The 23602-nt window shown below is 33.8% G+C and overlaps 1 long non-coding RNA gene and 1 other non-coding gene across 2 annotated transcripts in view; one reads left to right on the plus strand and one right to left on the minus strand.

Annotated features, from left to right (window-relative positions):
* LOC144321733 (uncharacterized) overlaps positions 1-23391 on the plus strand; it is a 62460-nt gene extending 39069 nt beyond the window's left edge. Inside the window, exon 3 of the long non-coding RNA XR_013387275.1 lies at positions 22450-23391. This is a non-coding gene — a long non-coding RNA (uncharacterized LOC144321733). The remainder of the gene's footprint in view (positions 1-22449) is intronic.
* Positions 20892-20998, minus strand: LOC144322834 (U6 spliceosomal RNA). Its single transcript, XR_013388451.1, has one exon. It is a non-coding gene; the product is annotated as a U6 spliceosomal RNA (small nuclear RNA).
* Positions 23392-23602: the final 211 nt, after the last annotated feature.

Here is a 23602-nt window from a genome sequence, read left to right on the forward strand (position 1 = left end):
ACATAAATCTGTTCACTCTAGTTACTAAATGTAAGTCCCACTCTATTTTTCATTGTGTTCCAGATAAAGCATAATTTGTGGTGGATAATTAATCATTTCCTTTCAACCACTAATATTGCTGGTACTGATGGAAGAAAAAGTGCACACACACAAAGAATCATATGAGGGAAATCAATATATTAACTTTAGTATTACATAAACGGAATTGATAAAAAGGAACTAATTAAATCTGTGATTACAATTGGTTTTCTTCATATTGTCTCCATTCTCTGTGGAAGAGTGTTTCAATATATAACCTGAACAATATCATTATCCTGCCATCTAAAGTGATAAGAGCATAATCTAAAGAGCATAACAGCCCATGCTCACCAAGCTCCAGTGATCAGGAATACAGACAGATTTCAATCCAACTGAGTTTACAATATAGACTCAGAGAAGGGAAGGGATTACTTCCATCTTGTGTTCAACCAGGACTGACAGAAAATGGAGCTTAGTGTAGGCAGGCAGTAACCTGTCATCCACTGCACCAATTAGAAAAAGCCTCTCTCTTTGAAAAGAAAGAGGAATGGGTGGATGTATGGGGTCAGAAGTGTTAATGACGACATGGAACAGTTTGTATGGTTGTATATTTGCTTTCTTCTAAGTATGAAGAACAGACAGGAAAGATTGACCTTTAACTTCCTTTGCTATTTCTTATATGCTGCTTAAAAGAAAACTCAGAAGAATAGCATCATCAAAACTAATGGAGTAGGGAACTCCATGGCTTTGTCCTTCCACAAGGCACCTAATGAGCTGGCATAACAGCACAAGTCAACCTTCACAGAATTACAGAATCTGCCAAAAACGTATACCAACCAGACAAAGACTAGGTGAAAAAAGAAACTGATGCTTTGTGGTAAGAGAGTGTTATAGCATTTCAAATAGCCCACCTGCCATCCCTCAATCCTCATTTGACAATGGCTGTCAGATGGCAGCCCACACTCCTGGTACATGTTGCTAATACCAGGGCTAACAACTGTATCTTATTTTCTAGGAAACATGATTGTTCATTTTGACCTGTCTAGTGGCCACCCAGAAATTTCTGCCAGGACTTGCCTTTATTTAGCCTATCGCAGAGGATTCTCAGGGCTGGGTTGGCTTTCTGGGTATCATATGCCAAAAGCATCAAAGGCACAAGTATTGGCAGCTGCAAACTAGGACAGAGAGCAACAATCTGGATGATAATGTAAAGAAAAATCTGAATTAAGTTCAGAAAAGGGATATAATTGGCCAAAATAACAGCCATTTGGGGAATGTTTTATGATAGGTTCTATAGTTTAGGGTGGTCCATTTACTTGTAATTTCAAATGCAGTAGCTCCTTAATAAACGGTTTTTTGAATGATTGATGAATGATTTATACAAGGATGTCTGGGTAGATGAATGGATGAAAACGGTCTACATCTACTACTTCTTACTTATTATAACTTGATTCTTATTTATCTTTTGTCCATAATGTGTTTAATACTATTTCCATAATAGAACCATAAGACCCTCTTCTATTAATCTTACAGTAGCCAATGTTATATATATATATATATATGTATATATATATGTATATATATATATATATATATATATATATGTATACATGGCATTTTTTTGCAAAATGCTGTCTACTTAACTTATGATTTCCTACTGCTTTCTGTTTTTCTAAGTGATGGGGTAAAGTCATAAAAATGTACAGTTGAATACAGATTATGAGTAAGAAATGGGCTAGCAAATTAATATGGCCAAAGTAAATCTTTATTACCTGTGGTGTATGTATTTCTTAGACATGTGCTACAGATGTGGAGGCTAAAGTTCAGAAAGTTTAAGAAAAAGAAACAACAATCAGGATCACACACAAAGGAGCTCTATCTCAATTTAAGAGTGGTTCTACTGGAATTTGAAACCAAGTCTGTCTTTCCTTGAAGCCAGGATATTTCTATATACTATCTCCATGCAGAAAATAATAATTGAGAGAATTACAAACAAATAAATATTAGCATTGATACCTGAAGTTTAAATCAAAGGCTTTTGATTACATTATGTTTTCATGCCAGTTTTATTCACATCCAAGATTTAAAGATTAAGTAAAAATTAAAAAAAAAAAAAAACTTGATAAGGTGCCTGGGTAACTCATTTGATTAAGCATCTGACCCTTGATTTCAGCTCAGGTCATGATCTCAGGATCATGAGTTCAAACTCCATGTCAGGCTCCACAGTGGGCATGGAGTCTGCTTAAGATAATCTCTATCTCTCTCACTCTGTCTCCCCTTCTTCCTCTCTCTCTAAAAAACAAAACAAAACAAAAATAAAAACAAACAAAAAACACCCTGGAAAAACTAATACATCTACAAGTTTAAATTTCTTATGCAACAAAGTAGATACTTAAATGTGAATAATAAGAACTAGTTAAATAGTATTTATCTAGGTGCTATGCTCTTTCACTTCATTATAATACAAATAATGCTTCATTATTTTAGATTAAAACTCTAGACTGTAGATATCCAAACTCTTAAAGGATAAAACCAAATTCCAGAGAGTATAAACTGAGAAGACAAGATGACATTCAAACTCAGAACTAACACTTCCAACCCAGAGATTTTTTTCTTTTCCTTTCAAGTACAGATCCTGAATCTGCTTCAACTGTTAAGTAACATGTATTTTTTTTAAATAATGCATTAATGACAAAGTAAATTCAGTTTTGCTCCTAAATATAAATCAATCAAAAAGGAAGTGTTAGGATTATATACCATAATATTAAAATAAAATAAAGCCTATTTTCAAATGGAACCAGAGTATTTCTTCTCATTTGGATTATGTCAGTATCTGCTTAATAATGCAGATTATGTTTTACAAACACACCAACATATTTCACATATTTCATTATTTATTCCTAACCAGTATGAGTGTGCTTGTACCCAAGGTATGTGACATAACGTAGAGGAAAGACAGGTTAATAATATACATCATGAATGGGTTAGATCCTACACATATGATATCTGATTTTATTCTCATTATAACCCTATGTATATATTTTAAATTATATTTAACTGAGAAAGATTGATAACTGAGAAACAGAGAAGTTCTAAATCTATCAGTATATATCACACTTTTTCTTAAGTGTTCAAAATCACACACACACACACACACACAAAATACATTGTAAAGTGTCATGATTTCCCTTCCTACCACCAGCCTCTGCCTAACCTATACTTCCTGACACCCTAAGGGCTACAGGGATTTGGGAACTGTGAAGCCTGAGGGGACTATAGACATTGCATGCCAAGAGTTAGGAAGATGAAGATAAGATTTTGCCTGGTACCAACTCCCATGCACTGGAAAAAAAAAACTGCAGCAAATGTTTCCACTTGCTTCTATGCTCATTTTTACAAACAATATTTGCACACACAACATATTTTATGCCCACTTGTGATACTTGTAAAAGTGAATAATCACTTGAAAATAACCTGTGAGGAAAGCCTAAAAATACATATTATCAAGGGCTTATCTACAAAATTTTCATGCATAATATTCTTTCCAGGAAGTTGTTCGTATCTCTGTTACTAGACAGCTTCATGAAGATAATAAAATCTGTCAAGTTACTACCTGGGTTGCTGCTTGCCCTCATTATGTTACTCTAAGTCTCTCCAGAGATTTGACCAGAAAAGGTTATTATATGGTGTTATCACCATAAAAATAAGATATTTTATCTCATTAATCTTATAAATTATCACATTGAACTAAATCTGCATGTTCACATGTCCGAATCTATCTGATAGATTTTAAGTTCCTTAAAAGCAGGAGACATTTTTTTTCTTTGTTTCATAGCACTTAACCCAGTTCTTTTTACAAAGAACTTATTCAAGAGTTTATTGACCTAAACTACATAGAATTCTTTACTGAGAAAATAACTTTATCTCAGAAATAATGAACCAATTTTCTTTTAAACTACTTTGGTGCTTTAATATTCTCTCAGGAAGCTGATTTACAGATGAGGAATAATTCTGAATCCACAGAGGACTAACACTGACACACACCCTGTAATGGAGGTCAACCTTTTGACTTTCCCCAAATAGAAGACAATTTCTTTCTTGCCAAAGGGAACTATTCCACTTATCATTAGATCCATGGAAAATCCAGAGGTGGTAATAATTTCACAAAAGTATCAAGTTTAAATTTACACATACATAGGAAGAACAGGGCCTTATTTGAGATCATACTTATATTACTAAGTCAATTTTATTGGATTAGATTGATAGTCTCTCTGGACATAGAGTTTCTATATATGCTTTAAGAAATTAGATATATTTTCTTCCCACAGAGGAATTATATTGTAGATACACTCCCCTGCTAAAATGGATGTATTAGGATTTTAAAGTAAATGAATGAAGATTGGGCAAGTACCTACCTGGGTTGCTGCTTGCCCTCATTATGTGACTCTAAGTCTCTCCAGAGATTTGACCAGAAAAGGGTATTGTATGGATTTTAAAAATTAGTAGTGATATACTGGATACAATCCACAACCAGTTTCAATTCTAATATAAATTTTAAAAAATATGGTAGGTTCAAGCAGAGTCTCATATCATAATTGTTAGTTTCTTATACATTATAATGCATGAATTGAATGTCCATTTTGATGAAGCAAGCAGGAGTTCCAACTGAGGAAGATGGATTCTGTATTTGTTATTCCATCTTTGAACAGACAGCTATTAAGGGATGATATTTCTCAACAATTCTTCCTTACATTTGGTGTTTTGCTGTAGAATTAAAAAAAATTATGCCTGGTTTCTAGAAATGTTTCACAAATAAAGAAATAATAAAATCTGTTCCACATACAGAAACAAACAATTAAGAAAAGTTGGAAGAACTTTTTATTTAGTGTTTTCAAAGGCTTCTTCCTTCATACTTGTTCAGGTCACCTTGGATCAAATAATTGGACATATTTGCAGTAAATATCTGTTGAATAAATGAATCCTTATCAAGTACTATGTGTGAAACTCTGTCCTATAATCTCAGAGTACAGACACGAACAAAACTAAGACCTACTTTCATGGAATTTCATTGCAATACAGAGAAGGGGAGATCATTTAAAAATGAGATCAATGAATGGTTAATATAAGTTCCACTGGTGATAAACTCTATAACAAAATAAAGGCAGGTGAGACAGTGAAAAGTAACAAGGTTTTACACACAGTGGCTAGGGAAGGGCTACTTAAGAGGGTAACATGTGAAAAGAGACCTAAAACATGTATAAATATCAGGTGGCTAGAAACCTCTGAGAACAATTATGACAGTAGAAACTACAGTAGCAAAGACAAGAACTAGCTAACAAGTCTAAGAATAGCAAAAGGGCCAATGTAGAAAAGGAGATATATTAGAACATGAGATCAGCAAGGTAGTTAGGTGTCAGATCATGGATATTCTACCAGGCTATAAGGGTTTATAGTTTAAACAGGGAAATTTAAAAATAAAAATTAAAAAAAAACAGGGAAATTAAGCAATCAGATTTCCTTTGAAAATATCTCTAGGTGTAGTGTGGGTAAAAGGCAGAATGGATATATGGGAAGAGGCTAGGAAATTAAGAAGATATTATAGTGTTATAAGAAATTGATGGTGATGATTTGAAGTGAGCTTATAGCAATCATATTTGATAAATATTTTGTACATAGAGAAAGCATGACTTATTGCTGAACTGGATGTGAGGTAAGGAATAAAAAAAAAAGGAGCAAAGAGGACTCTGAGGAATCCAAGCACAGGTATTTAAAAGGGAGGTATTTAAAAAATGTGGATTTGAAGCTCAGTTAAGAAGAACCTCAAATCTCAAATTTAGTTGTATATCTGTGATATTTAAAATTCCACACACTGATGATATCACCTGGTAAATGATGTAACTAAGAGAGCAGAGGGATCTTCCTAAGAACATCTCAAATGTTTTAGAAAAGAAAGTTCAGAAAGAGTAAAAAAAAGTTCGTTCAGAAAGAGATTGAGAGGGAGTAGCCATGAGATAAGATGAAAATATGAAGAGTATGGGGTCCCAAAAGCCAAAAGAAAAGAGTTAAGATGTAGACGCTACTAAAAGGACACAGTAACAAAATAATAATAATAATAATAATAATAATAATAATAATAATAATATAGTAAAATAATAAGATTTGGCTTTTGTAGCTATCAAAGGGAGGAGACAATGTAACAAAATGATAATAATAAAATAAAAAATAAGATTTGACTTTTGTAGTTATCAAAGGGAGGAGACAATTTAACAAAATAATAATAATAATAATAATAATAATAATAAATAAGATTTGACTTTTGTAGTTGTCAAAGGAGAGGCTGGATAGCCTTGGTCAAAATAACTTCAGTGGTCAAAATAAAAGCTTATTAAATTGAGTTAGAGAAAGAATCGTGAAATGTGGGAAGTAGACACACTTAGTACAGACACTACTTTTGGGGAGCTATCTTGTGAAGGCTGGCAGAGAATTAAACAGTAGCCAGTAGAGAACTGAAGGCAGGATAAATTTTAGTTTTACGGTAGGAGATTTAATATATTCTCATTATGATAGTTAACCAAACAAGAGAAAAATATTTGTAATAAAGATGTAAAAGAAGATAAATGCAGAGGCAAAGTATGAACAGAAGAGAGAGCGTTAGAATCTAATGCACAGATGAGGAAGTTTGACTGAAACAGTCATAGAAATTGATATTTCACTGTAAAAAGATTTTCAACATTCATTTACATCTTAAAGTAGGCATTAACAGTGAGATGTTTAAAAATCATGATTTCAGCTGTGGTGTTATCATCTGTAAGGACTGGGTTTAAACAAGGTGGGTTATTAAATGGGAAGGAAAAGAGAATTTTGGAGGTGAGGTGGTCAAGGACAATGGATAAGGATATGGAATGTACATCAATATGAGAACCACCACAATGATACCAGGAAGATCAGCAGAGAGAAAGATGGTATACAAAGGGTTAAAATGCTCAGAAAAAGAGGGTATGTAACTATGAAGTCAGTAAATATCATGACAAAGACAAGCAGCCATTACAGAAATCCAATGCACACATTTCAAATAGAATTTCTGAGAAGGAAACTATGAACTATGACCTAGAAACTGCAATAAGGAGCAGAGTAGATACCTCCAAGACCCAGGGTATGAGATATGTGAGACAACATATACTCTTTGAGAAGACTGCAGAAATCAGCTCCCACTGGGAAAGAACTTTTAAGATCCTCTTTTCTGAAAAAGAAAAAGCTAAAAGTTAAATAAATTACAAGTCAGAATTACTTCATCTTAAACTCTTATATTCAAAAGTGTTATAATGATACGCATATAAAAACCTTGTTAGGGGTGCCTGATGGCTCAGTCTGTTAGGTGTCTCCCTTCACCTCAGGTCATGATTCTGGGGTCCTGGGATAGAGCCCTGCATCAAACTCCCTGTTCTGTGGAGAGCCTGCCTCTTCTTCTGCTGCTCTCCCTGCTTGTGCATGTGAGCTCGCTCTCTCTCTCTCTCTCTTCTCTCTAATAAATAAATACAGTCTTTAAAAAAAATTGTTTGGTTAAATGAATGAGTCAATTTCCTGATGCTTAGCCATCTACTTTTCTGAGCATACGTGAAAGATGATTGGGTGACACCAATTCACAAGATGCTACAAAATTTAATTCTCGATTTTGTAGGGTTTCCTATTAGCCCCTAATCTGTGATATATTTGAGGAAACATATTAGTTATGCTATTAGTATTATGCTGACTTGCTGAAAGAATGGAAATTCTAAATGGAAAGCATTTTAAAGCTCTGAGATAAATGTTTAAATAAAATTAATACAGAAAGCAAAAAGATAACTTGATCTGCCCACTAAAAAAAAGTAAAAGCTGATCAGGAAAGGAAAATCCACACAACCTAAATCAAAAGAAAAATCTCAACCCTATGGGCCTTGAGACAACTATAAACACAGCCCCATTAGGCCCTGATGTAACCATAAATCAAAAGCAAGACACAGAGGACAGTAAAATATACCATATACCGTAACATATGTATTTCTCTTTCAGTCTGCTCTATAATCTTGATTTTGGTCAAGCATTCTAATTGCCTTTCCTTAGATGAGGAATAAGGTTTGATCTTCTAAAGTATTAGATGTGAAGTTCAAGAAAAATATGAGTTACACCTGGAATTCAAAAATAAGAACACCCAAAGAAGTTAAAAGAATTCAAAATTATTTCTAATTAAGCTCCAGCACGCTGTTGAATTCTCTGGCTTCTAAACAACACCCAAAAAATGTTATGTTCTAGCTCCTAGAATTAAATAAAACAAACAATGGCAATATAATATCATTTTACTGAAAACTTCACTTCACTCCACTGAGTGAAGAATATAATAGAAAAAGACAAATGAGCTTCAGGAAATAAATTTTGCTTGAATCACTGTTTCATCTCTTATTTTCTGTCCAGAGTATTGATACTAAGAACTAAATGGTTTCATGATTTTTTTTTTCTTACTTAAAATCAGAAAATTAGATTGCAAATAAAGCTATGGGGAAAGGGGAAACAGAAGTGGAAGTTGTCAAGCTGGTCCCTGCAGAGTTGTTTAATTCCATTGGAGGATATACATGATTTTGCATCAGAGTTTTCTATTAAATATTTGATTTTATTCTAAGAAATATAACTGGATACTTTGTTGGCTTGTTTTATGAATTTCAATGTGCACCTAGAATCTTCGGTGATTTACAAGCCTATTTAACATAACGAATTGAAGTAATATGAATTGAAGTCAAAGAACATGAGGGGAATGTTATACATTGGTATGCTATTGGAGTTCATCTGGCAAGATTCTTCACAGTTATTAAATGCAATACTTTTTCAGCATAAGTCAAAGAAACAACTACAGTAGGCAACAGTTTCAATAACAAAATAATTACCTTAATCTCAATAACCATAATTCCTATACCCATTATTAGAAGAACTATAAAATGTTTCACTCTTCCAAACCTAAAATAGTATTCTGCATAGACAAAATATTTAGGATTTTGGAAGTCTTATCTAATTTACTTACACATTTATTCTTCTCATGGGAATTACTTTGTTTCAAAAGGTTTAGTTTCTAGCAGTTTTGAACTTTATGGATGAATTTTATTTACCTGATTAAAAATAAAAATTTACAAAAACAAAACACAGGCCGAAGGTATAAGGTAAAATGACTCACTCCCACCTCCAGCCCCCAACCAGCCTGTTACTATACCCCATCCATTGATAACTCTTCCATTAATTAGAGTCCCTAATTTATGTATATAAAAACAAACACAATTTCTGCTGTGTAAATAATCCCACCATAACTCATATCAAGCTACCAGCATGACAACCATAAATGGAAATGAGAAGGGTTAAGTAATACACCATAATATCGAGAATTTCCATTATGCTGAAACAAGACAGTAAATGTGATAACTTTCAGAGTGTCAGGTAAAATGTTAAATAATAATTAATAAATCATGAGTTTCAAGAATTAACTTTTGTTTTTAATACAACTCAATTCTAAATTTATGTAATTTAATTTTAAAAAATGACTTGTCTTTTGACCAGGTCTCAAAATTCCTGAATATTTAACAATTGGCTTTTGTGAACTGGTATAAACTGGCTCCAGCACACCAACTGGTCAAATCCTTACTCTTTAGGGTAAAGTAATAAATTGTTGTCCTAATAAGCAATTATTTCAAATTTTGATAGATATTGATACATTGTCTCAAAAAGTTTATCCAGTTAAAATTTCCATCAGTACAATCTTTTATCAGTGACCTCTATAAATTTAGTAATAGTGTTTAAATTTTTCACCTGTTTTTAAAGAGTTTATTTATTAATCCATGAGAGACACAGAGAGAGAGAGGCAGAGACAGGCAAGGGAGATGGATGTGGTACTCCATCTCAGGCCCCGGGATCACCAAAATCAGATGCTCAACCACTGAGCCACGTAGGTGCCCAAGATTTTTTTTTTCACTCTTATAAATGATATTTCATTGTTATAATTTTCTATTACTTTGTTAATTCATAAGATTTGTGTTTATTAGTAATTTGTTTTTACTTCCAAAAATATCATTACAGCCTTAAAATTTTTTCATAGCAATTGTCTATTTTTACATGAAATGTAACAGTCATTAATATATTCTATCTTTTCAATTAATTTATGGTGAATTATATAGCAATAATATAAAATCTGTCAACATTTCTGTTAAGGCTTTCAGTTCTCATGCTAGGTATAGAGAAAACCTTATCTATCTACTAGATTCTACAATAGTTCTCTGCTTTATGATTTTGTATTATTTTATATTTAGTAAGCTAGTATGCTGACATTTATATGCATATACCGTGAAAATTAATCTAATTTTATTTTCTTTTAAAATGATAGTAGTATTTTCTTTATTATTTTTTATATTGAACCTATACCCAGATACTACTTACTGATAAAAAAGTAGGTACCTTCTAAAGTAATTTTGACCTTAGTTAACAATATTTGTATCATGAAACTACTAGAATAGAAAATTTATTTTGCATTTAAATATTTATTGTACCAGTCATAATATTTATATTTTCTAATGGAATCTCTTCTTGATGATAAGATTACTAAAGGATCTCCCAGAGTAGTAAATCATCCCAAATGTGGATGGAGGGTTTAAGACAGCCTCACTCACATGTCTAGATCTGTGTGAACTGTCAGGCTCTATTTATAGTCTCTCCATGTTGCACTCTAATCAACCAGCGCCTTAGTGTTACAGGAATATTTCAAGTGGGAAAAACCCCAATGCTCAGGAGCTTCTTAAATTTCTTTTTCTGTCATGTTTTCTGATGTTCAGTGGCCAAAGCAAAGATATAGAGCAAAGAACAGTCATGTGAGCAAAATCTACATAAAAGCTTGGATTCTGGAAACCAGGATTCATTTGAAATCATTAAAGTAACAATCTAAAACAGTATTTTTAATAGTGTAAATATCATCTTCCACTTCATAGAACATATATTTTAAATTTATACTTTGCCTGATTCAAAGTAAATTCTGTTATCTGAGACCTTAGAGAAGGCTGAACTATGCTCAGCCTTCTCTAAGTTAGTTTCCACAGTTATTCATTACTTTAATTATTTGAAAATCTCAGTGATATTGATATTAAGGGCCAAACCATAATAATAGTGTATAACAGGTCAAAAATACCATTATCAAAAACAATTCAAATTCTTAAATTTAAAAGTGAATACCTAACAATTTTCACAAATTTTGTGGAACTAAAAGGAAATAGTTCAAATACTTCCGTAGTGTTTGCAGAGATATCACTAGGGGAAAATGATAAAGGCACAAAGAATAAAAATTACCATGTGGTTTTTCATTTGTGCAGCTGCTTTTGGAAAACAGGGGAATGAACCTAGACTCTATTGACTACGATGCTTGTAAAAACACCTGCCTTAGCAGGAATTACTTCCATTTACTAATGGAAGTTAATAATTTGTGATGTATATTGGTCCTAAATGAGTCATGAGGCTAAAATCCATGGCCGGTGCATTCTGGAGGCTCCAGGGGAAAATCCTTTTTTTTTTTTTTTTTCCTCTTCCAGCTTCTATGGTTAACAACATTCCTTGGTTTACATGCACAAATCTCCAATCTCTCGTTCAATAATCAGTAACCACATTACCTACCTTCCCTTCCACTGTCAAACCTTCCTCGGCTTCTCTAAGATATATTTGGGAACCCTATTAAACCTACTATAACTCCATAATCGTGTGAAAACAGTCAAAATACAAACATTGTTTAAATAACAAAAATGATGAGATATCCCCCTGGGTAATAGCAGTGACTGCTGCTTCTTTATCAATTACAGCTTTAGGCTCACACTTTATCTTCCCTATTTCCAGATTAAAATTTCTCCAGTTACCCAATCACAGAATTACCTCCACTTCCTGACAGAATCCAATCTTGAGCTATATCTCACTTCCTTAAACTCTCCCCAAAATCACCTAACAGAAGCCCAAATTCTATAAGACCTTTTTATCACTCTCTTCCTGACATGTCCATGGTTCCCATGGTTTGGGTTCTCCTTCCCTGCAATGAGCAATGAACAAGCAAACTTGTTCAACTATTATTGTGTCCCTGGTAGTCTTTGGGTAGAGGGCTTTGACAAAGGAAAAGCCACAAATATTAGTACATATTTAATATTCATATAATTAAAACAGATTAGGCTTAGAATCCTGACTATATTAAAAAAAATATTGCTATAATACAATAAGAAAAGGAAAAACAATATAAGCATTGACAAAGGACACGAACTTCACAAATGAAAAAACTGATGGTGAAAATAATATGAAAAGATATTTGGGGCAGCCCTGGTGGTACAACAGTTTGGTGCCGCCTGCAGCCCGGGGTGTGATCCTGGAGATCCGGGATCGAGTCCCACGTCGGGCTCCCTGCATGGAGCCTGCTTCTCCCTCCGTCTGTGTCTCTGCCTCTCTCTCTCTCTCTCTCTCTGTGTGTATGTGTGTGTGTGTCTCTATGAATGAATAAATATAAAATAAAATAAAATAAAATAAAATAAAATAAAATAAAATAAAATAAAATAAAATAAAATAAAATAAAAAAATAAAATAATAAAATAAATAAAATAAATAAAATAAATAAAATAATAAAATAAAATAATAAAATAAAATAAAATAAAATAAAATAAAATAAAATAAAATGATATTTGACCTCATTGGTAATTAGGGAAATAAAATTAAAACCACAAAAACAAGCTATAAAATACCACCATCTCGATTAGAGGAATAAAATTTTGAAATTTATATAAATAAAAAGAAACTTGTATGTTGATGGTAACAATGTAAATGGGACAATAACATCACATTACATTGGAAACAGACTGAAATTACCTTGTAAACTCAACAGTTTTCCTGAAAAAATTCCTTTTAAAAAGCCCCAACATTCATTAAAGTAATAAAAATTTTTAAAGCATTAAGAGTCTTTCCATTTTACAGAGCATTATTATAGTGAAAAATCAATGAACAATAGCTGTAATATGAATACCAGTGAAGAAAGAAACAACTGTCAGGAGACTAGATATAGTATAACATCATTTTTATGAACTCCAAATTCCAAAACTAACGTGTTATTTTAAATTATTTTTAGATGTGGTAAAACTATATACTAAAAAGGAGAAATAGAATTATCAAATTAAGAGTGAGGAGGGGCACACAAATTTTTTCAATTGTGTCATCATATATCATTTTATACTAGGTATGAAGGTTGCTTAGCTAATCATGTTTTTGTGTATACATATATGTATAGGTATGTAAATGAATGCAAATGACATGTGCAAAATTGTATGGACTAATATTGTATATATTTTTTTAAATACTCAAATTTGGAGCCAAACTTCTCGTTAGCTAAAGGTTAAATAATATCAGTGCTGAGAGACTTTCCTTAACTCCAATTCTTCCCTGCTAAAAATCTAAAACCACCGACATTAATTCAGTTTCACCTTTCCCTGATCCCAGTATTTCTACTTGTAGGGGTCTCTTCAAATTTTCCCTGTAGGCTGAATCCTTTGTGAAAGTGCCACATCATTTGTCTAGCTACTCTTATATTTGCCTTAGCCTTCCTCTCCTCCATGACCTACATAACTGAGGAACTGTGGCCTCAAATACAAGCAATATGACTAAGATAATTGCCAGATTTCCTAACCTTCAGGCTTATGAATTATTTTACTCTTATGCAAGACTACTGCATTTCCTAGCTCACAAGATTTACTTTCCCACATTGCCAAGGGTCCATATGTTTTAGAATGGGTGTTTTGATAATAAAAAATAAATTAATTTTTAAGAACCTCCAGATTTTACAGTATAGTTTAATTGTGATGCTCTTACCTTGAATTACAGGCTTATTCTAATCTGTATCTTCTACTTGGATATTACCTCCCTGATAACACCCATGCCTTTATGACGTGGCCCTCAGGTTATCACTACACATTTAATTTTGATGCATGTTATCAGCATGTAATGACAATTTGTTTAATTTAGCTAAAACTCATTTTACTTTCAATATTAACATCCCCCCAAATTAAGAAAATTATTCATCTGATTTTAAAGTTACTAAGATTTAAATGAATTGTCAATCCACAGAACCAATATAGATCTGACCATAAGTAAATCTATTAAATGCTTTTGCAATATATGGAGAATTTCACAGAAGCTCTATTTTAAAATATGAATATACATTGCCTGAGGATAAACGTAGGGAAAAAAATCAAAACAGTGGGCTTCATTTAAATTTTCCTGTGGCACATAACAGTTGATGTATGTACATTAGAATACTGATTTTCAAACTTTCATAATCAAAAGACTTCCTAACCTTATCGCTATTTGACAGAAGAATCATTTTAGTGAGTAGAATATGAACAGACTTAATAGGCTTAATGAAATGTTACATTAATCAGATGTAATTATAACACCCAATTTGAAAGCTTCAATTTTAAAAGGTCTATGGAAATATATAAAACCAAGCATAGAAAAAATGTAAAAGCGAAAAAAAATGAAAAGGAAATAGCAAAAAAAATTGGCACAATTTTTGCAGTTTTACCTTACCCAAAACTGCTTTAGAGAATGCTGTATATTGTTCTGACATAGCATTTTTTTTCAAATGAATAAAAAAAGAGATGAAACAGAAAAAATATACAACAGGAAACCCATTTATGATTCTAACAGTTTTCAGATAATCAACAGAAACAAGATCCCAAACACAAGAATCTAATCTGAAGCCCTGTGCATGTAAAAACCAGTAAGATACTACTCTGTTCTTTCAGTGCACACCATAAATTTCCTACGTGATCACCCATAACAATGTGCTATTCCCTTCCAGACTTATATGGTCTCCTGTTCTGTTTTGTATTTTTATTTATTATTATTTTTCAGAGAATTATATATTTTTGAGAAATGGGGCTCCCTTTTCTCCTGTAACTGTGAATAAAACGTGAATAAAATAAAGACAGGGTTTTCAATATCTCCCTGATTTAAAAGGAAGTTAACACAAATGAAATTGTGCTAAGTTTGCTTTTTTGGACAACCTTTTCTCCCTCTAAATACTTTCCCTGGGTAATTTTATTCACTCCATATGGGCAATGATATTTGCATATTGATGAATCTCAAATCTTTACCATACCATTCTCCTAAACTTCAGAGCCATGTATCTAAGTACCAGAATTTTTCACTCAGACACCTATAGGTACCTAAATTTCAAATCTGTCCAAAATCAAATTGGCCAACCTTCCCTACATCTTTCTCCATTGTTCCTGATGATCATCTTAGCATTTGGAGAGGCCTTTCGCTATATTGCTGACTCCATTAATGAGAACACAATACTTAACACCTCTTTACCTTCATCTTCCAACCTTTTGGGAGATTCTTCTACTCCGGATATCATAATGCACTATATGGTTTTATCTTCAGTACCGAAGGGTCTGGAATTTAGAAAAGCTGCATGCTGACAGTCACCAGCTGTCAGTTCTGTTCAAGTATTGCTATCAGATGAAGATATCTCCTCAATCTCACCACCTTTCTGGGGACAGCCTGCACCCAGTGACTACTCCATGCAGATATAGAAAGGCTTTGACTCCAGCCCAAAACAACACAACACTCAGCTCAGCTGGAGCTAAATCATGTCTTGGTGCTGCATTACTGTTCAGATTTACACTCTGCTCAATCCTACTTCTTTCTCCTCCTCCACAGGTGTTATTTATTAAGAGCACTGACTCCTTAATCATGTTCCTGAACATTCCTTGTTCTCTCAGAGTGATATTCCCAAGAAAGCCAATCTGTAATATCTTCCAATTCAAAGTCCCCACTATTTTTGAGTGTATCCAGTAACTCCAAATCCATTTCATCATCCAACTACTTCACATTCGTGTCTCACCTTGATCTCTGTCTTGCCTTCACTTCCTACCCCTCCAATCAGCACTCCTTTCTTCAGACAAAAAGGGCTTTCAAAAATGTTAATCTAATGACATTAGTTTCATTAAAACTTTTTAGTTGTCCACTGCATTTAAGATAATGCCCAATCTCTTTAACATGGCTTTTCATGATCTGGTTCCAAATAATCTCTGAATCCTCTCCTTATCCCATAGGCCCTTAGACCCTTCTTTCAACCCCCTTCTTTGCTCCAGATATGATAAATTTCTTTTAGATCTTTTAACAAATGATATAACATAGAGACATAAAAGAATGTAATATTTAAGGACCCTGACTCAGGAGGCTATCAGATCTGGGCTTCACACCTAACTAAACAAAGATTGCATCTATAAGACCACCAGCAAGTTATTTTCTTACCCATATCACACTATCTGTATGTCTAAAATGATAATAATAAAAGTTACTTCAAAGAAGTATTGATTATTAGATCTAACTAGAAAGATTAACTAGGAAGTACAAAGATTAGATCTAATGCCTAGTTGCTTGGCAAACTGCCCAGCACAAAGTCAGTAACAAATATATTAGCTTCATCAACATTATTATCATCATTATCACCATCATCATATTCAGGCATTGTCTTTCCCCACTCAAGGCTCATGCCCTTTGATTTCCAGGTTCTTATCATCTACTAAACCTCAGGTCATGCAGCCACTCTCTGGGGACACTTTTTTGGCCCACTGAGGTTAGCTGTAGTCAATACATAGTTACGTTCCTCACTATATGTTCCTTATGTTAATATTTAAGGTAACTCATTAAATAATCTTAGATAATTAACTATGTTTGCTTTTGCTTTGTATAAAAGAGTCTAGCACAGTACCTGCTTTATTTATTTTGCTGCATAACTGACATAATGTACTATTCCATCCATACATGCTTTCTTTTCAAAGGCATTTTTTAATTAAAATCCAGTAACATTTTTAATGTTTTAGAATGAGCATCATTTAATGATATAATTCCTTAGAAAATAATATAATTATAATCCCATTCATCATATGTAATAAATGATATTCATTATAAAACTACAAAGCTAGTTGTTAATTGAAAATAAAATTCAGATTTAAGAAGAATCACAAGTACAAAGAATACATGCCTATTGAGTTGGACAAGCAGATAAATGCTTCATAATCCAGATCACTGAGACCCTGGTTCTCAACTGGGGAGTAGAGGAGGTTGCCCAACTAGAGGACACTTGTTAATGTTTAAAGACATTTTTGGTTGCCATAACTTTGAGGGGAAGCAAGTGCTACTAGAATCTATAGGTTAGAGGCCATGGTTGCTGTTCAACAGTCTACAATGTGCAGGACAGTCTCTATCAACAAGAGTCATCTGGCCCAAAATACTAATAGCACTAAAGTTGAGCAACCCCATGTTCAGAGTAAAGAAGACCACATTTAAAGAAAGACACGATAAAAATTCAAAATGTCCAGTCTATTTTAAAATCATACTTTTTAAAGAGATATTTTAAGAAGAGGAATAGTGACCTTCTTCCCAACTGGGTAAAGAATTTGATTAAGTATGTTGCTTACTGACCCTTGTAAAAAGGCATTCAAATATCTAATTTTAAAACTAAATTAAGGGATGCCTGGGTGGCTCAGTGGTTGGGCACCTGCCTTCAGCTCAGGTCGTGATCCCAGGGTCTGGGATTGAATCCCACATCAGGCTCCCTGCGAGGAGCCTGCTTCTCCCTCTGCCTATGTCTCTGCTTCTCTCTCAGTCTGTGTCTCTCATGAATAAATAAATAAATCTTTAAAAAAATAAAAAATAAAACTAAAATAAATGAGAAAATTAATGTATACACATGTATTTCAAAAAGGAAAAAAAGGAAAGACATGAATAAAATTATGAAATTATAACACCTGACAAAGCAAATGAGTAAATGTGGTCATATTACATATTCTCTTCTAACAAGACACACTGTCCACATGTACCATCAAATGTCTTAACCTATCTTACGCTAGAAGATTTTTTTTAAGATTTTATTTATTTACTCATGAGAGACTCAAAGAGATAGAGAGAGGCAGAGACACAGGCAAAGGGAGAAGCAGGCTCCGTGCAGGGAGTCTGATGCGGGACTTGATCCCGAGACTCCAGGATCACGTCCTGGGCCAAATGCAGGCACCAAACCGCTGAGCTACCCAGGGATTCCACACTAAAAGATTAAAGCAAACTATTGCCACCACAAAATGATACAATTGCAGGACAATTTTCTCAATAGAGTAATTATAAAGAAAAAATTTAAATATAAAGAAGTGAGCTAGTTTTATTTTTTAGAAAGCTCTTTAATAAAACTGGCTATCATCAGATTGAACAAATACCTATGTGGGTAGACAGCTGCCATAAAATCCTGCATTAGGTAGCAAAAGCACTGCTTCAGGAATATAATGTTTCCCTACTCATCCTAATGAATAATTCACATAGAGCTCTTTTCTCATCATTGACAGCTAACATGGCTTAGCTAAGTCCAAATGAATCATGAGTTAATGAAAAGACAGAGCCATGTACAAACTGAGCTAAGCCAAATTTTTGCTATTAAAGCAAAGTGAAAACCTGAGACAACTATGAGAAATTCATATATATATAACGTATTCATTTAGTACCAAATTATCATATATATTTTTCTGCATTCAAGTTACCTATTGTCTGTATGTTTTCTCAAATATGAAATATGGATACTAATATATTTTATGATCATTGGTAGTTTTTGCTTAAAATATACAGAAACTCAGTGTTTCCTAATGATGTAGATAGTCGATAAAAGTTAAAAATTATAATCTAGTAGAGCTTTCTCAAAAGTTTAAAATTAAAGGCTGACACTTAGGTTTCCTTGTTTTATTCACATAACCATCATGTTTTTATAAATTATTAATAATGTCCCCTAGTCATATAGGTGCACAACTACTTACTTTAGAAAATAGGAAACAGGTAATTTTTAGTGGGATGCATGAAGATTTGTTGCCAATCCTTCAGAAGAATCTCCAAACCAATTCACTCTTTAAAAAAAAAAAAAAAAAAAAAAACATCTAAGGGCTCTTTTATGTTGCCTTAGTCCATTTGGGCTGTATAATAAAATATCATAACTGTGCGGCTTACAGATAACAGAGAATTATTTCTCATAGTTCTGGTTCCTGGAAGTTCAACATCAGAGGCATCAGCAGATTAAGTGTCCAGTGAGGTCCCACTTTCTGGTTCATAGATGGTATCTTCTTGCTATGTCCTCACATGATGGAAGGGGGCTAGTTCCACTGGATTCTTTTATAAAGGCACTAATTCTATTAATAAGGACTCCACCCAGATGACTTAAGTACCTCCCAAAAGCCCCATCTCTTGGGATGCCTGAGTAGCTCAGTGATTGGGCATCTGCGGCTCAGGGCATGATCCTGGGGTCCTAGGATCAACATCCAACTCCCTGCAAGGAGCCTGCCTTTCCCTCTGCCTATGTCTCTGCCTCTCTCTCTCTGTGTCTCTCATGAATAAATAAATAAGATCTTTTTAAAAAGCTCCATCTCTTAATATATTACATTATCTTTGGGGGTTAAAATTTCAACATATGAATTTGGAAGGGAAAAAAGTCTTCATACCATAGCATATGTTAAGTCTAAATAGACTCCTCCTTAATAGAATAACAATAATAGGGTCATTGCATTCATTTTATTTAAGGATTCATCTGAGAAAGGAAACTATATTTTGGGGAGGCAGCCAGAAGTAAGATATTGTGGAATCCATGCCACAGAAAATTTATCATATTCTCATGAAGTATACCATAGAATCTTCACTGTTGGTGGTGGGGATACTATATATTCTCCCCACCCTTATTTCTGCTTCAGTTGACCTTTGCTTTTCAGTTTGTAACATAGTACCACCATCCCTACTGGTAGACACTGCTGTTACTTTCACTGGATGCTGCAGTTCCTGAAAGGCACAAATATTTCTGCAAGGTATCATTCTTGTTTCTCAATTCATCTCATCCACTAAAGTCTCACAATTTATGCTCAGTAATGTTACTTCCTTAAGCAATACTGTCTCACCCAGGTCCCTCTGCCAAGCATCTTTTCTGCTACACTACTACTTGCACTTAGGTTCTGCCAAAGACTCCCTGCAAACTTTGTACTCCTGTGGCTCTGCTGTGCACTACAGTGAAGGAGGAGAAATAGTACTGTTTTCCTACCAATGTTTTAATTCCTATCAAGAAGTAACATATCCATCTCCATATCCAACATAGTAAACCTATATTTCCTTTATTTACAAATAAATCTTTCCAATCCTAGCAGCTTCTTAAGACACAGACATGTGTTCATTGGAAGTAAAATAAGAGGTAAATGGGTGTGAGATATCAATAGGTGACCCAGATTACACAGTAACATACAGCATGCATAAAAAGGCAAAGCTTGTCTCTGCTGCCTGCTCATCAGAAACTATTTGCTAGGCAGGGTAGTTCTGCTGAATAGCTCTTTGCTACATCCTCAGAAATGAATCATGCATAGGACCTTCTAATTTTAAGAAAATACTGTACTTGCTTTTTTCAAGCATTGTAGAAGCTTATATAAAGAATGACAATAGGGCGTTACTTTGATTCTGAAGTTTTCAACATTTAAATCCAAAAATTATGTTAACCTTACTTCCATGGCTATACCATGTGGCTGAGTCCCTTTTTCCTTTCAATTTCAGGAAGTAAGCAGAACAAGAACCTGCCTAGAATTGGGGGTGTCTGATATTCATCATTCTGTCTCTCTACTAATATATTGTCAGTGGGAGGAATGATACAATAGGACACCTGGGCTTTTGAGATTTAACACATTGGTGATTAAGGTTCCCAGGATTTAGGCAGAGTCTCAAAGGTAAACGGCCTTCATATTTTCATTGCACTAGTGAAAAAAAGAAAATTTTTTTTTGTTAATATGGAACAATTCACAAATTTTTATGTCATTATTGCATAGGAGACATGCTAACCTTTCCTGTATCATTCTAATTTTTGCATATGTGCTGCCAAAGAAAGTACCCCCTAGTGAAAATACTTATGTCCCATCTAGGAGCAGAGTTTGATTACTGGGTCAAGTTTATCAACTGACTCTTCCTTTCAAATGTATTCTTTCCAGTTTTTCTAGGATATTTTTATTTCCAAGTTCAATGTCAATCTCTGACATCTATTGAAGCTGGAATCTTCTTTAACATTATGCCCATGAAGCTAAAGATGAATATTTGTTCTAGTGCTGTTTCTGTTTCCCTACTTTTGTAACAGAAAAGAATAAAGGCCATGAGTGACTTGATTCAGAGCTTTGAAGTTGACTGGAAGATGGAATTCTTCAGAATGACTTACCACTTTAGTCAACCAACTTAGGAAGATCATACAAGAGCTGAAATGTCAACTCAATTGGGATATGTGATAGAGAAATAATGGTGATATTAGCTATATTTTTAAATAGAAAAACTAAGCTGCAGGATATTATACACTGATTTTACTTAAAATTGAAAGCAACCTCGGGACGGCTGGGTGGCTCAGCAGCTGAGCGTCTGCATTTGGCTCAGGGTGTGATCTCGGTCTGGGGATCAAGTCCCCATTGGGCTCCCTATGAGGAGCCTGCTCCTCCCTCTATGTATCTGCTTCTCTCTGTGTCTCTCAGGAATAAATAAATAAAATATTTTTAAAAATTGAAACCAACCCAGAGAAACTTATGCATTTTTAAAATGACTTTAATTGGCTCATTTCACACCAGGAAGTCAATGTTTGTTAAATTATTAAAAGACATTATATAATGATACAGGTCAAGTTCTTTTATAAAAGGTCTTTACAATGAAAAACTTACTACAATGAGTGTATTTTCAAGGCACAAGTTAGTGAACTATAATGCTTTGGGGGCCTTAAAATAATAAAATAAAAAACTGGTAATTCAGTATGACAAATGCTTTTCTTTTTAACAGACTGCTAAAAATTCTCATCATATTTCATTTTTATTCTCTTATTAACCCTCGTTCAAATGTAAAAGTATGGTGTGGGAAATGAACCTTAAATGGAACATTCTTAGCTTTCTGGAAAATTATACTAATCATATTATATTATTGTCCAATTAAATAAATCATCTTTTCTGGTAGTAGTATAATGACATTATCTTCCTTTTAGTATCTCAGGAACAAAATGCACAGCTGAAGCACTTCCTCCAAACAAAAGAATATCAGCCTGAGCCCCAATATGTCTATTCTAGTATATCTCTGACACTCTATAAATAAGCTTTCAAAAGTTCAAATATGAATTTGAGACATTAAGTATCTTAAAAGCTAAATCACCTTAAATCAAGAATTTTTACTTGGTGTTCATTTGTAATCTTGAAATGGCACATACTTCATGTGCATGTGTGCATCTGAAAGTTTTAATGGAAAGAATTTCTAACTTTAATCAAATTATCAAAGTAATCACATAAAATTCTTAAAAATTATTTTCTCAATCATTTCTAGATTGAAGCACTACCATGCCCACTTCAATCAAGCATCAGCTAAAGTGTTGATACTTAAAATAAGCTCATAATAAGATTTCAAGAATCATCAGATTTAGTCAATATAGTATGGATGATACCTGCATAGCAGTGGTCTCATGATTTCTGGGTACAATTTCTGATATCCCAGCCCCTCGCACTAAGGAAAATGGTGATCATGGGAAATTCACTGAGTGAATATGGACTACCTCAGCTCAGAAGAGCCATCAACTCAGATATCTCAGGAAGATGACTAGTTCCCATTCTACTATATCACAACAATCCTGGTTACTCTTCACTTGATAAATAAAACCTCTAACAATGCTGCCTTGCTGAGGACATTGTCCCTAGCCAGATTCTGATTAATCTTAACGTCCAGGTACTCTCATTAATTTTTTGAGATAGAACTGCAAGGAGGATATACCAAGTTATTGGTCCACTGTCCAGAAGAGATGGAAATAGATCTTGAAAGATTAATGCTGCCTTGTCACAACAAATCCCTCTATCATCTTCAAGCTGGGAAGAGTACTAGCCTTACCAAAAAGGAGTATTCCACTTCTGCTTTCTCAGAGACTTACAGTGATATTGATACTAAAGACTTTCAGGTGCATAAACTCAAATATCCTTATCTCATGCACGGAGTTCCTTTCTTCCTTAATCAGGGTGCTTTGCTGACCATTACAGATCTGTCTAGATTGAGAATGTAAAGTTTGTTGAAGCTCCTTTACACTATAGTTAAGTTCTGGACCTGATTTCAACTCTTCCTCACATATGCTGTGACCTATATGACCCCAAGAAATCCACTGTCTTTTACTCGGAGTTATTGATTGATGTTTCATCACCTGCCATCTTTTATTATTTCTTCAGAACACCAATGACTCCCATCAACAGGCATTTTCTTTTTAATTACTGTACCTCCTAAATGTCTCACAGATTGATACATTGATACACTACCAGATTTGTTCTCTAGTGTAACATTCAGCTCACCACCAGTGGAAAGTTTGAGCAATAGCATTCCTACATTGGGTTACTGTCTATTCATACTCAAACCAACCACTAGGGATTCTCCTTGCCAACCCCGGCTGTTGATAGTTCCAAAATTCCTTCCCATCTTCATTGTGGACCCATATCTAGCA

The sequence above is a fragment of the Canis aureus genome, chromosome 10, assembly GCF_053574225.1.
Source record: "Canis aureus isolate CA01 chromosome 10, VMU_Caureus_v.1.0, whole genome shotgun sequence".
NCBI lineage: Eukaryota > Metazoa > Chordata > Mammalia > Carnivora > Canidae > Canis > Canis aureus.